Source organism: Solenopsis invicta, chromosome 8, assembly GCF_016802725.1.
Source record: "Solenopsis invicta isolate M01_SB chromosome 8, UNIL_Sinv_3.0, whole genome shotgun sequence".
NCBI lineage: Eukaryota > Metazoa > Arthropoda > Insecta > Hymenoptera > Formicidae > Solenopsis > Solenopsis invicta.
Window position 1 is genome coordinate 1,127,258 of NC_052671.1, and position 11,590 is coordinate 1,138,847.

The following is an 11,590-nucleotide window of genomic DNA, read 5'->3' on the forward strand; positions in this document are numbered from 1 at the left end:
CCGTGTCGAATCGCACGTACCGCGTACGGCTGCCGTCACCGTGCCGATCGGCCGAAACCCAGGCAAGCGGGCTAGGGTACGTCCACAAGCCAGTCACCGATCGCGGTATACTTGCTAAGTGACGGAGTAGAGAGAGAGAGGATGTAGAGATAGCAGCCGAGAGGGAAGGTGGGGGTCCGAGAGGTCCGTGTGGTGGAGGTACCCACTGCGAGCGAGAAGGTGCGGCAGGAGAGGCGAAGGACGTCCCGTAGAAAGAGACGGCCGTCTCCAGTCGCCAGGACCGAAATTTCCACGATCTTTTTCGCCTCTCCGGTGTTCCCGGTGTCTCTGTTGTTACTGCTGTCTCTTTCCTCGTTCCGGGAGGGGGCGGCTGGGAGTCCACTTCGGCATCGAGGTGGAAGTCGTCCTTTAATGTGGCGGCGGCCCGGTCACGTGACTTCACTCGCCGGAATGGAGCGACCAATCGTGGAGCGGTAACGCGAGCGGTGAGGCACAGCCCTCCGCCGACGTAGGCGGGCTGGCCTGTCGTGGCGACGGTGGCCTTGGAGGGCTCGGAGGGCACACAGCCAGGAGGGTACGACGACCAGGTCCGTGCCGTGAGAGTGCAGGCGGGCGACTCTCGTGCGGACGAGCACGAGGCCCGTTTGGGCGGCCACGGTTTACTCGACGCAACTGTGGGCGGTACGCGCGAGCGCGTCGTTCGGTATCCCGCCAAGTGGTGGGGTACTTTCTCACGTGCTCGGCCACGCGGTCCTCCACCTTCGCTGGATGAGCCTCCGAATCAAGGTACGACACAGTCTCTCCTCGCTTTTATTAACCCACGAATGATACCGCGAATTCATCCTCAACTCCGTCAAACGAATCAGAAAAGTTAAAAGCAGTTTGTCAAACCGCGTCTATTTCTTTTCTTGACACAATCCGATTTGTTTTGGATCTGCTCCAACAAAACTTTTTTTTTTCTTTGCATTTGACATTACGTGTAATAATAATAGAATGGTCTTTTGGTCGGGTCCATTTTTTTCAGAATAATTCAATTTATTAAGATATTTTGCATTTGTTACAAGTGGTGCAGCTACTTATCTATTTGTTGTTCTGTTTATTCATTCATTTATTCGTAGCGATAAGGAGTATGTTGACACGCGGTACGAAAAAAAGTTTCAAGTATTCACCCACGATCCATGTATATCGATGGAATATAAATCGTTATTTATATAGATATATATTTACATTTGTACCATGCAAATATTATACACAGAATGCTCCTTCAAAAGCAAATTTGGTACTGGGTAGGTTCATGGATCGAATGCAGCCGTGTCGTTATTGCAACGGTCGGGGTTGCTGGGGGCGCGCCGACTGGCATCGCGACGGCTCGCTGTAGAGCAGTTTTGATGACAGATTACCCTGATCCGCTTTGTGGAGAAGCTTTCATTTAGACAGGCAGTTTGATTGAAAAGTTCACTGTTGCTTCCGAAGAAAAAATTTGTGCCACTACCCTCATCGAACGATCCGCATGAAACAAGTCGTTTTACTAGAATCGATCCCCTTTAGCGTGAGAAGATCAAATTCACCGTGTTCTACATGCAGTATGAGTTGAATAAACGGTAAATTTATATATTGTAATAGAATGATAAGGGTAAAATAAACAGTTAGGTCCGTATATTACTTTTTTTTTATTTTATGTAAATTTGAATGACAAGATCCAAGACTCGTAGAATAAATACTTGAGTAATAGATGTGATAGAAATAATTGTTAATCTATTAAAAAATATAAAAATATATAAAAGATTAAAAAATGGTGCAAAAATTGTTTATCAGTAGAACGAAACATATTTTAATTATTATGTTTTGTGTGTGTGTGTGTCAATTCGTATTAATAATTTATTCAATTGCGTCAGTGGGTTAGAAGGAAATTTCCGCGGGGGCAGGGGGGCAAGGGTGTCAACCATTTCGGAGCGCGAAGCGGGCGCGGATGGCTAGAGGAGGCGAAAGAGGGCGAGTAAGCGGGAGGGTAACGGAGACGAGAGAAAGAGAGACGAGAGAGACGAGAGAACGGAGAACACCCTCCACATCTGCCACCAGATTTAACTATACATTACAGACACACGATATGTCAAAGTCCTATACTTCATATCGACTCTGCCATTTATTAAAAGTTTCATCGCGCGCGCCTCGCTCGCGCCACCGATGTTCGGCAGCCCGACCCCTTCTTTCAGGCGCACTCCGAAAACATATAGGAAGAAAGGCCCGAAATATACGAACGAAAAGTTGGAGAAAAGAGCGAAGGCGGGGGAAAAGGGGGTGCGTTCCTCAGATCGACACAGTTGCAGCGCTTCGCGTGATAAAAGCGACTACGCTATCTTTCTTCGGCGATTCTTTATTTTACTCTCTTTGCCGTATAAGGCGGAGTTTCCCCGATAACGGATTCCTCGGGAGAACTGCACGGCGATAATTTTCACCGTTCGGATCTCTACGGTTCGTTTTATTAATCTTAAAATAATTCGTCGCTTTGCGCTTTGCAACGTTTCAAAAGTTGTCACCAAAATCTTTTCCATTTTAAAGCAGCACGTTGCGCTGCAACGTTTTGTTGAGAATAATAAGTTATATTTGGGAGCAATTTTGCGCACTGCGAAAAGCTTAATGCCGGAAAAATAAGATTCTTTCGGGCTCGCCCTTTTTGTGACGACCGCGGAATTTCTGCGTGTCGGATCTTCGCGTTTTCTCCGGCTGCTGCCGATTGCGAAATGAAGTTTTATATTAAGCTTGGAGTTTTCTCTCTCTCTTTCTCCCTCTCTTTTTCTCTTTCTCCCACATTCTGCGCGCGCGCGCGCGCGCGCTTCTCTCGCTGCTCGTTTTTTTTCCTTTTCTCTCGTGCCATCGCTTTTTCTCCCACGCTCGTCCTCGCCCTTTATGTATTTACGTACCGATAGATCGTTATATCGGCGTTTGCATATATATTGACGTTGCTGTCTTTCCTGCGATGACGCGTGATATATGTGCTACAGGGTGTATGAAAAATGCGTACCTGTCTTTGCAATTTAAACATTCATTGTTATAATGGCTTAATAACATACGTGTCGACTAGTACGATAAGGTACTTGTGTTATATGTGAGGGCAAAAATTTAGCTAGGACTTTTAAAAGTATTCTGGAAGTTATTTAACATTTACTAGGTCATGGTCCCTCCTTCGACGAGTCATTAGAATTAGCTAAAAGAAGTAGGCGCAGTGAAAGCAGCGTTTTCCACCATTAAAAGTAAATCATCTTTCATCGCCATTTTAGCATAGCAACTGGCACGGGTCTACGAGTAGGGCTCGACCTGTCAATCTCACTGGATCACTGAGACGGGTCTCTGCCGTCCTTGCTCCACTGGAAAGGAGAGGCTCGCTTTTCGTACCTAAAACTCCTCTCCCCACTTCGACCCTCTTCCAACTTTTTTCTTCTTCGTCGTCTGGGGTAAAAGCGAACTCGTTAGACGCTCCAACTGAAATTTTCTCTCGTCCCGTTGGGTAGTATGCCACCGGAAATGTTATAGAGCGCCTACTTTCACTACCGCTTCTTAAATTCACCTTTCTTGTCGCTTATCACGCTGCTTCGAGGACCGATTAAAAATTGTTGCTCAGCTTTATACGAAGAAAGTTTTGATTAAAACTCAACTTTTCATTGAAATGTTCTAAGCAACGTACAATTTAAGAAAGTTGTTATTCACAGAGCTCTCTAATTTCTTTAAAATGCAATTTAAAAGAAACTACTTAATTTGTAAGTCGTCCACGTCGAATCAAACAGTCAATATAACAGTCTGATAATAATAATTATAGCCACGTGATAAAAGCAGATATGATTGTTAAACGATCAATAGAGAGGAAAATCATTCGTAAAGCGAACGTGAAGTAAGGGATTGTTATCACAGGGATATATACGTAAAGGTGAGCTGGTTCGTGTTGAACAGCAACGGTGGTTCTTGCGATTAGCGCGCGACTAAGGGGAACTCCGTGGCTGAGGAGTCTGAGGTTTTAATTAAGCATTCACTGCGGATGATATCGCATGCCTCTTTATACTTCATAGCGGCCAGATGTTGCTACGAGAATGTTCCTTGCCTTAAGTCCTCTCTTCCCTCTGATTCGAGCCAGCCAGAACCGCACGAGCGACGTTTCTCCCGTCGCTATTTCGTTTTAATTATGCATATTTAATTTGCTTATATCTTGTCCCTCACGTGGCACGTCTCGCGTCGGCAGAACTCGACGTTTCCGCGATAGCGATTATTCATTTGTTCGGAAATATTAATTAGCGAGGGATTGTCGTGCCGGGAGAGTTTTTCGATTCAGCAGTTACTTATTATGTCTCGCTATGAACGAAAAAATTTCATTATGTCAGAAATCACATTTGTTAGATAGAAATTTAAAAAGATCTCGTACAAAATTTGATCATTCTCCCCCGTTTTTTGCAGGGTGAATTTGAAACTTTCCTTTCGAGTTATTCTTTGGGGATAGAATGAGAGAGAGAGAGAGAGAGAGAGAGAAAGAGAGAGAAAGAGCTAGCGAGGGATCTCCCCGCGAGTGCCCGTGGAACAAATCTACCTCCAGAACTCGAGGTATACACAGTTCTACAGCCGACACTTGGCGCAAATTGCCCCAGTAAGTGTAGTACATTAATCTTTGGTTTGGTTTGGTCTCGGCCACCGCGTGTGTTGCGGTGGCCGCATTTCTCGTAAACCTTCTCTTTCTCCGCACCGACATGCCGCACGTCCGAGGACCTTCTCCACGTTTTCGTATCCCTCTTTTCTCGCAACCACCTGACCATACGCGTTTACTTCCAAGTGTCACAAATCGAGGTGGATTACGTAAAACACATTTTTATTAATACGGACAATCTTTTCAGAGTTAAACGTTTCTATCGTTCGTATCTAATCTCGCTCTATCTAAATGACATCTTTTGTGGCAGAGACATGGTAGAAATTATAACTGCGTTTAATAAAAGTCGCGTGTGCGTATATGCAATATGTATGTAAAATAAGCAAAAGCAGGAAGTATAACGCGCATACATTTGAAAATACAGCAGTAGCCTACTGGGCAAAGGTACAACGCTTTTGTTGTCTCACCCTTGTCGGTCTCTCATATTCCACTCGTCCCCGAATGAGTTCCGCCAACCCTTCCGCTCCTAACAGGCCACCTTAACTGTAACCTCTGCACACACTTGCTACTCGGGTGGTCAGAAGGCCAGACCCGGCCTTTCGTAATGCGAATACCATGTCGCACACCAGGAATTTGGGATCTCCAGCGTAAGCCCTTCTTTATTCGATTAAATAAATTGGCAGCGATTAGGTCGACGCGGGTTTTCCGAATGGGACTATATGTCCGACTATGATCGAGCATAATTAATTGCAGCTACTTAACATTTATTAACGTTACTTTTCCGCAAAGTGTTATTGTGACACATCGTGATTATTATTATTGTGAACAAAAATACTATTATGAAATATAGAAAAAATTATTTCAATGAATTTTGACATGAATCGCATGATATCTACTTATAAAACAAATTACAAAAGTCTAATTCTAATCAATTTAAAAATTTTTTTAAATTTAAAATTAATGATAAATGTTTTAGAAGAAGTAAATAAAAATGTAAATTAAAGAATGAACAGATATAAAATAATTTATATAATGTTATAAATAATACAACAAATATGCTTTTAAAAATATTTTAAATATTTAATTTTCTCTTGAGCATAATTTTGGAAAATGTTAAAAGATATAATTTATAATAAATTGATTAAACAATTAAATAAACAATTTATAGAGTCTGTTGTGTAGACATCTTAAAATATTTACATGATAATACAGGCAGTTGATATCTATGATTACTATATACGATAAGTGTGCCCTGTATGGCCTAGTATCCAATATAGCCTACTTGCAGGTTCTAAATAGTTACATGGTGAATTGAACAAATGATGCTAGCTTATTGTACAGTCTGTGACCTCTTTGCAACAGTTGACTGATCAGTATATTCTATTGTTGACAGTGAGATGTAAAAAAAGAATTTTCTCATGTTTCTCATGATCTAATATTTCGTGAAAAAGTTACTGTTTTTTATAACTATCAAGTGATGGTTATTAGTCTCCGCAGTTCATATTATTGTAACTTTATATTTGTATTATACAACACTGTATTTAATTTATATTTTCATCATAACGTTTCGCTTGTAATCAAAGAAAGAAAACTCTTTGTAAAGTAGAACTACTAATCTACTAGTCTAGATTAATAATGAATACACAAATCGATTTTAATGTTTCTTTTAGTACTTTTATTACTTCAGATCATAAATTTTAATTCATTTACTAAACTCCGATTCATCAACCATAGTTTTAAGAGAGAAAAGTTAGGTCAATTTTTCACTTAATAGATCATTGAAAATAGTTCTTTGTATAGTCTTACTGTTAATATGTCGATAAACATATCAATACGTTAATAAACTTATAGATTTATAAATGTAAATTGGATCACTTTACTATCCATTTTTCTAATATTTTTTTGTAAAAAAAAGGAAAACATCTAATTAAGATTGAGTGCATATGTGCCCAATACGATCTAAAAGGCATTTTTTTTCTAAAATCTATTTTTACTACACTTACGCAAATATTTAAAATTGTTTTATATTTTAAATTAATTGATTTAAAAATATTTCTTACCTTGAATCTGGCCATCAGTTTTTAATTTTGTACTCAGCAAAAAATAAAAAAAAAAATCATAAAACTTAGGTAGGCCGTACAGGGTATAATTACCTTATATATAAGTTTTTTGGTAATTGTATACAATTTTACAAAATATAGGCAATCCTTGGAATTAGACGATGGATTTTTCTGACCTACCTGTGCAAGCTTTTGCTGATTGTATTGTAACGACGTCATAACTCGACATGTAATCTGAAGGTATGGTATAATCGCCAGGTGATCAGATTTCGACGACCGTGATAAATCGCGCGTTTGACTGCTCGTCGTTTTGCTGGAAGTAGATAAGGGAAAACAAAATTAACTTTCCTTCTGAGAATAAGATACGAAAAGAAATAACGTTTCTCCAATCGATCAGAGCAGATTCACGCAATCATGCTCTGTATTTGCCGTTAGGTGTATCATATTATTCGCGAACACCTCCAGTGTTCTAACTTTAGGCGTCTCATCACCCCCTTATGGAGCTTGATGACTTGCACATTCGTGACCAGGCATTCAGAGCACGCGGCATGAATCTCCTTCATGTGCATGTGCGATGGACGATGTGTTTCACCCTTCGAGATCGTTATGTTCGGATCACACATCCATTTATTTTTAACTGGAAAAATTTAATCATGAATGAGTGTTCATATATTTTGATTAGGCTGTTTTAAATATAATATATAAAACGTCTTTCTTCTATCAATACTTTATGCAATAAGAGACGGAATTTCAATCAAAACAGAAATGCTTGATTAATACAAATTATTACAATTTTTAATTATATTGCTGAATATTTATAATTAAATAATGAACCAACAAAAGTATTGCTGTTTGTTACATATATCTTCTATGAAATACTTTAAATAAATATTTGAGGTATACATAGAGCTGAGTCTGAGATTTATATTTGCCACCTTATACAATTACTGAATACATCACAATAACAATATCATACTAGACATGCTAGTTTTGAATAAGATTAAACTGGCTTACCTTACAATTAGTTTATCGTGTATCCAAAAACTTTCTGCTTATGATGCTCCTGGCACGTGCTCAATGCATTACCTTAATGAATTAGAAATTGGTCGGGCATTCACGGCGGACCGAAAGTTCAATTAACTTTAAGAATCAGATGACATATTTAATTTCCTCGAGATAATGAGAGTGGGTACGAGGAAGTGAGGCCGGTGGTAGGCGGGAAGATAGCGGCAGGAGTCCCGGAAGAAGACGCCGTTCCTTCATGCTGATGTTAAAAGGGAGAAAAGGGCGTCAAACTTATCGAGAAAGGAAAGCTGCTGAAAGAGAAATATGAAAAACTGAAAACACTCGTGTTAAAAATAAACGAAAGTAAATGTATATATTTGCAGCATGGATAAACAAAATAGTTCGATCGCAGCAATTGTAATTATTTTGCAAAGATGTTTTATTACAAATTTGTATTGATCCCAAACAACGCAGATCTTCAAGGGATATTTTGAAGACATCCAGAGAACGTCCTAAGAATGTGCTCAGGATATCCCTCGGATAAGATTGTGTATGGGGTTCGGATATTTTATAGGAAAAATTATTTTGTGTCTTTAATCACGTCTTTATTTGGAACATATGTGAGTGGTACAAGCTCGACTTATTATAAGTAAACACTATGATTTTTTGTTTTTATACCGAGTTATCTACAACCATTTGTAAATTTTATTATACAGATATTATAAAAATATTAATATATTATATTTTAAAGAAAAATTCAACATTTGATTATGTTTTTAATCTTAATAGAAATCAGAATTATGAATGGTACAAGATTCACACGTGGACATGAAAGATCCAAGGGTTATAAAGTAACGCATTGGCCTTTCGAAGAATCGTAATGATCGATTGGTTATGAAGAAACAATAGGATCGCAATGATAAGATTCGCTGTCGCGGCGGAATTTTGTCAGGAACCTTTTATCCCTTGGCAAGAGGAGTAAATCGTGCGGTCACGACGTACATCTATTTGTCACTTGGACCGCCTCGTAGCAGACTGTCTTCGGGAAGACAGTAGGGCGTCGTGACGCCTGGCCAGAGTCCGACACCGCGTCGTACGTGGTCTTTCTTTTCCAACGATCCTCCCTTTCCCCTCTTCCTCTTGGGACCACTCCATCTTTCCTCCCTGAACCGGATCCTCGGAGAGAAGTAGGTAGCCCTCCGTTAAAGAGGTAATTTGTGCCACGAGCAATCCAGCACACTTCCGAAAGTTGTGCACCTTTCTGCGAATTCCCCGTCGAAACGCTGTTGCTTGTTGCACGAAATGCAGCGTTTTTTCTGCCTTTCTCCTCTTTCCAATAATTACGTATTATTGCAAAATGCTCACAAAATAATGTGTTTCATTTTTACATAAATATAAAGCTACTTTTTTTACAAGAGAATTTATTGCGTGTTATCTTTGATTTTTGTTATCTGACTGTGATTCAGTCTTAATTACGTCTGTTAATCGCGTTCGGATTATTACGCGCGACATTTTTGGCGGCTGATTTATCCCGTCTCTCTCTCTCTCTCTCTCTCTCTCTCTCTCTCTCTTTCTCTCTGAAGAGCGACTACGGAATAAACTCAAGTCAAGGTGGAACTAAATCCCTATTTTATTTACCGAAAGGCGGCAGGGATGAAGACGGGTGCCGGGGAGGGATCTCGGCCGTGTACTAAATTTAAAAGTAAAACCTCCGCCTTTGTTGCCGAATCCCCGTGCTGAAAGAGAAGGTTGCTCTGCTTCCACGAGCCATTCAACAGATTTAAATAGCTCCCGAGCTTCCAATAGCTCGATGGCTCTTTTTCGTTGTTTTAAGGCTACCGTAGTCTGTAGGTTAAATGATACCGCATTTTCATCGGGCAATGTAACCGCGGGCTTTGGTGCAATTTGTCAAGAAAGAAGCCCTATTTGTAAATTACGTCTCTCTGATGCGCTCTATTCGATTTGCCGTATAAACGTCGGAATATATGATCACGCCCCGTAGGTGGAAAAAAGGCACGCCATTGTCTGTTTGCTAATAGTCAATAATACTTTGCGCGTACATTGTGCGAAATTTCACGTCAGACGTTTCTGCGCGTGAGGTTGCCGGCTTTACAAGACCGGTGATCGGCTAAATCGAATCATAAAAGAATCCTAATTAAGTTTCTCGCTCTTTTGTGCGAGGGCGAGCTTGCGCGGCTACGCGAGAGCTTACGAAGTAATGACGATGAGAAAGCGTGGGCAGGGCTCACTGTCTTCGCTCGCGAAATTGGGACTTCCGACTTTCGCTGCCCCGCTAATTTTGAATAATATTCGCGGCAGGCGCTGCAAGTATTCCTTTCCAACTGTGGTTTTCTAACCGTAAATGGCTATTATAGATGTAATAAAATTCGTAATCTATATTGAAATTATTATTATCGTAATTTTATGCTATTTAACTAGAAAATTGTATGACATAGAAATTTTCTGATATTTGTTAAATAATATCAACGAAGATAGATTAAAAAAAAAGAGTCAACTTGAACAAAACTTTTTGCGTTAAATGTAAATAGCACTAGTCTGATATAGTGAGGTAATTAGCGAAATAATGATGGTTTTTAAAGATACATGAAAATTGTGACCGTAAGACTCCCATAACGAAAGGTAACCTTTGACCACAAAGCACCTGCCAGCGTTGTAAAAAGGACAATAATATTTTTATAATTGAAATTAATTGCATGTTGACCGCTGGAGCGCACATGCTTGCGCGGCCTGCAATAAAAGTAGAAATTGTAGAAGTCGCCTCACGGACGACAAATGGAAACAAAGCGACCGTATGGCGACTTACCCTCTGTGTAATAACGCAAAAGACCTGCTTAGATTCATTAGAATGCATCTTGGACCTCTCCTCATTAGTGTCTCGCGATACAGCAATTGCGACTCGAATCAGAACAAAAAATTTAAGTTTAGCAGATTTTTCTTTTTCTTTTTCCATACAATTTTTTTTATAGCGAGTTTAAAAACACACCTATATAATTATTTACTTATTTTATTTATTAAGTCTTGAATATAATTTAACATTTAAAGACAGTAATCTTAAGCTAGTAAATTGGAAAATTCTTTAATGAGTTTCGCTAGTCTCCTTTAATCTATCCCATTTAAAAGCACGAGATCGGCCAATCGTGAATGCAACTATTCGGTAAAAATTAAAGAGAACAGCACTAAGCACCTTGGCCGACTACTCTTATAAGTAGCTATCAGCAGCTGAATTAAAAAAACCAAAATCTATAGTACAGCCGACATCTTGGAGGAAACCGCATTAAAAAGAGAGCCGCATTCGCCTCAGATGCCGCGCACCCAATCATCAAAGTCGCATTTTCAGCATAATGGGTGTGTTTAGTCGATGGGAGCAGCCGTGAGGGATACAAGCGGGAAGGCAGGAGAAGCGATCGAGTATCTCGAAGGTCTCAGCCAGTCGACGATCCGGAGACGCACCGGACTCTCGATCGTGATCGAGCCCCCTCTGCCACCAATAATCATCGGACGGCCGCAATTACGATGCCCGAGGCGGCCAATCGGCTTCTCTCAGGTTTCTACCTCTCTCTCGGCACTCTATTATTAGGCTGTATTATCGTAATGCGCCATCCACCAGAGCCAACGAAATGGCTTCTATAATAGGGACAGTCGGATCCGACATTTACCTCCCAGCATTCTCGCGCGCAATCATCGTGTACGCGATGATCGCCAAGTCCGCGGAGTCTGTTTGGCTGCTTCTCCCATCGCGCGATGATTTTCTTGCCCTCGAGCGACTCATGGTGTTCACTGGTTAAACGTAACGCCACATCCTTCTTGCCATGGTTCATGGAAAATTGAATTGAAGGTCCAACTTATTGAATTGAGCTAGAAAAACGTAACGAAATGG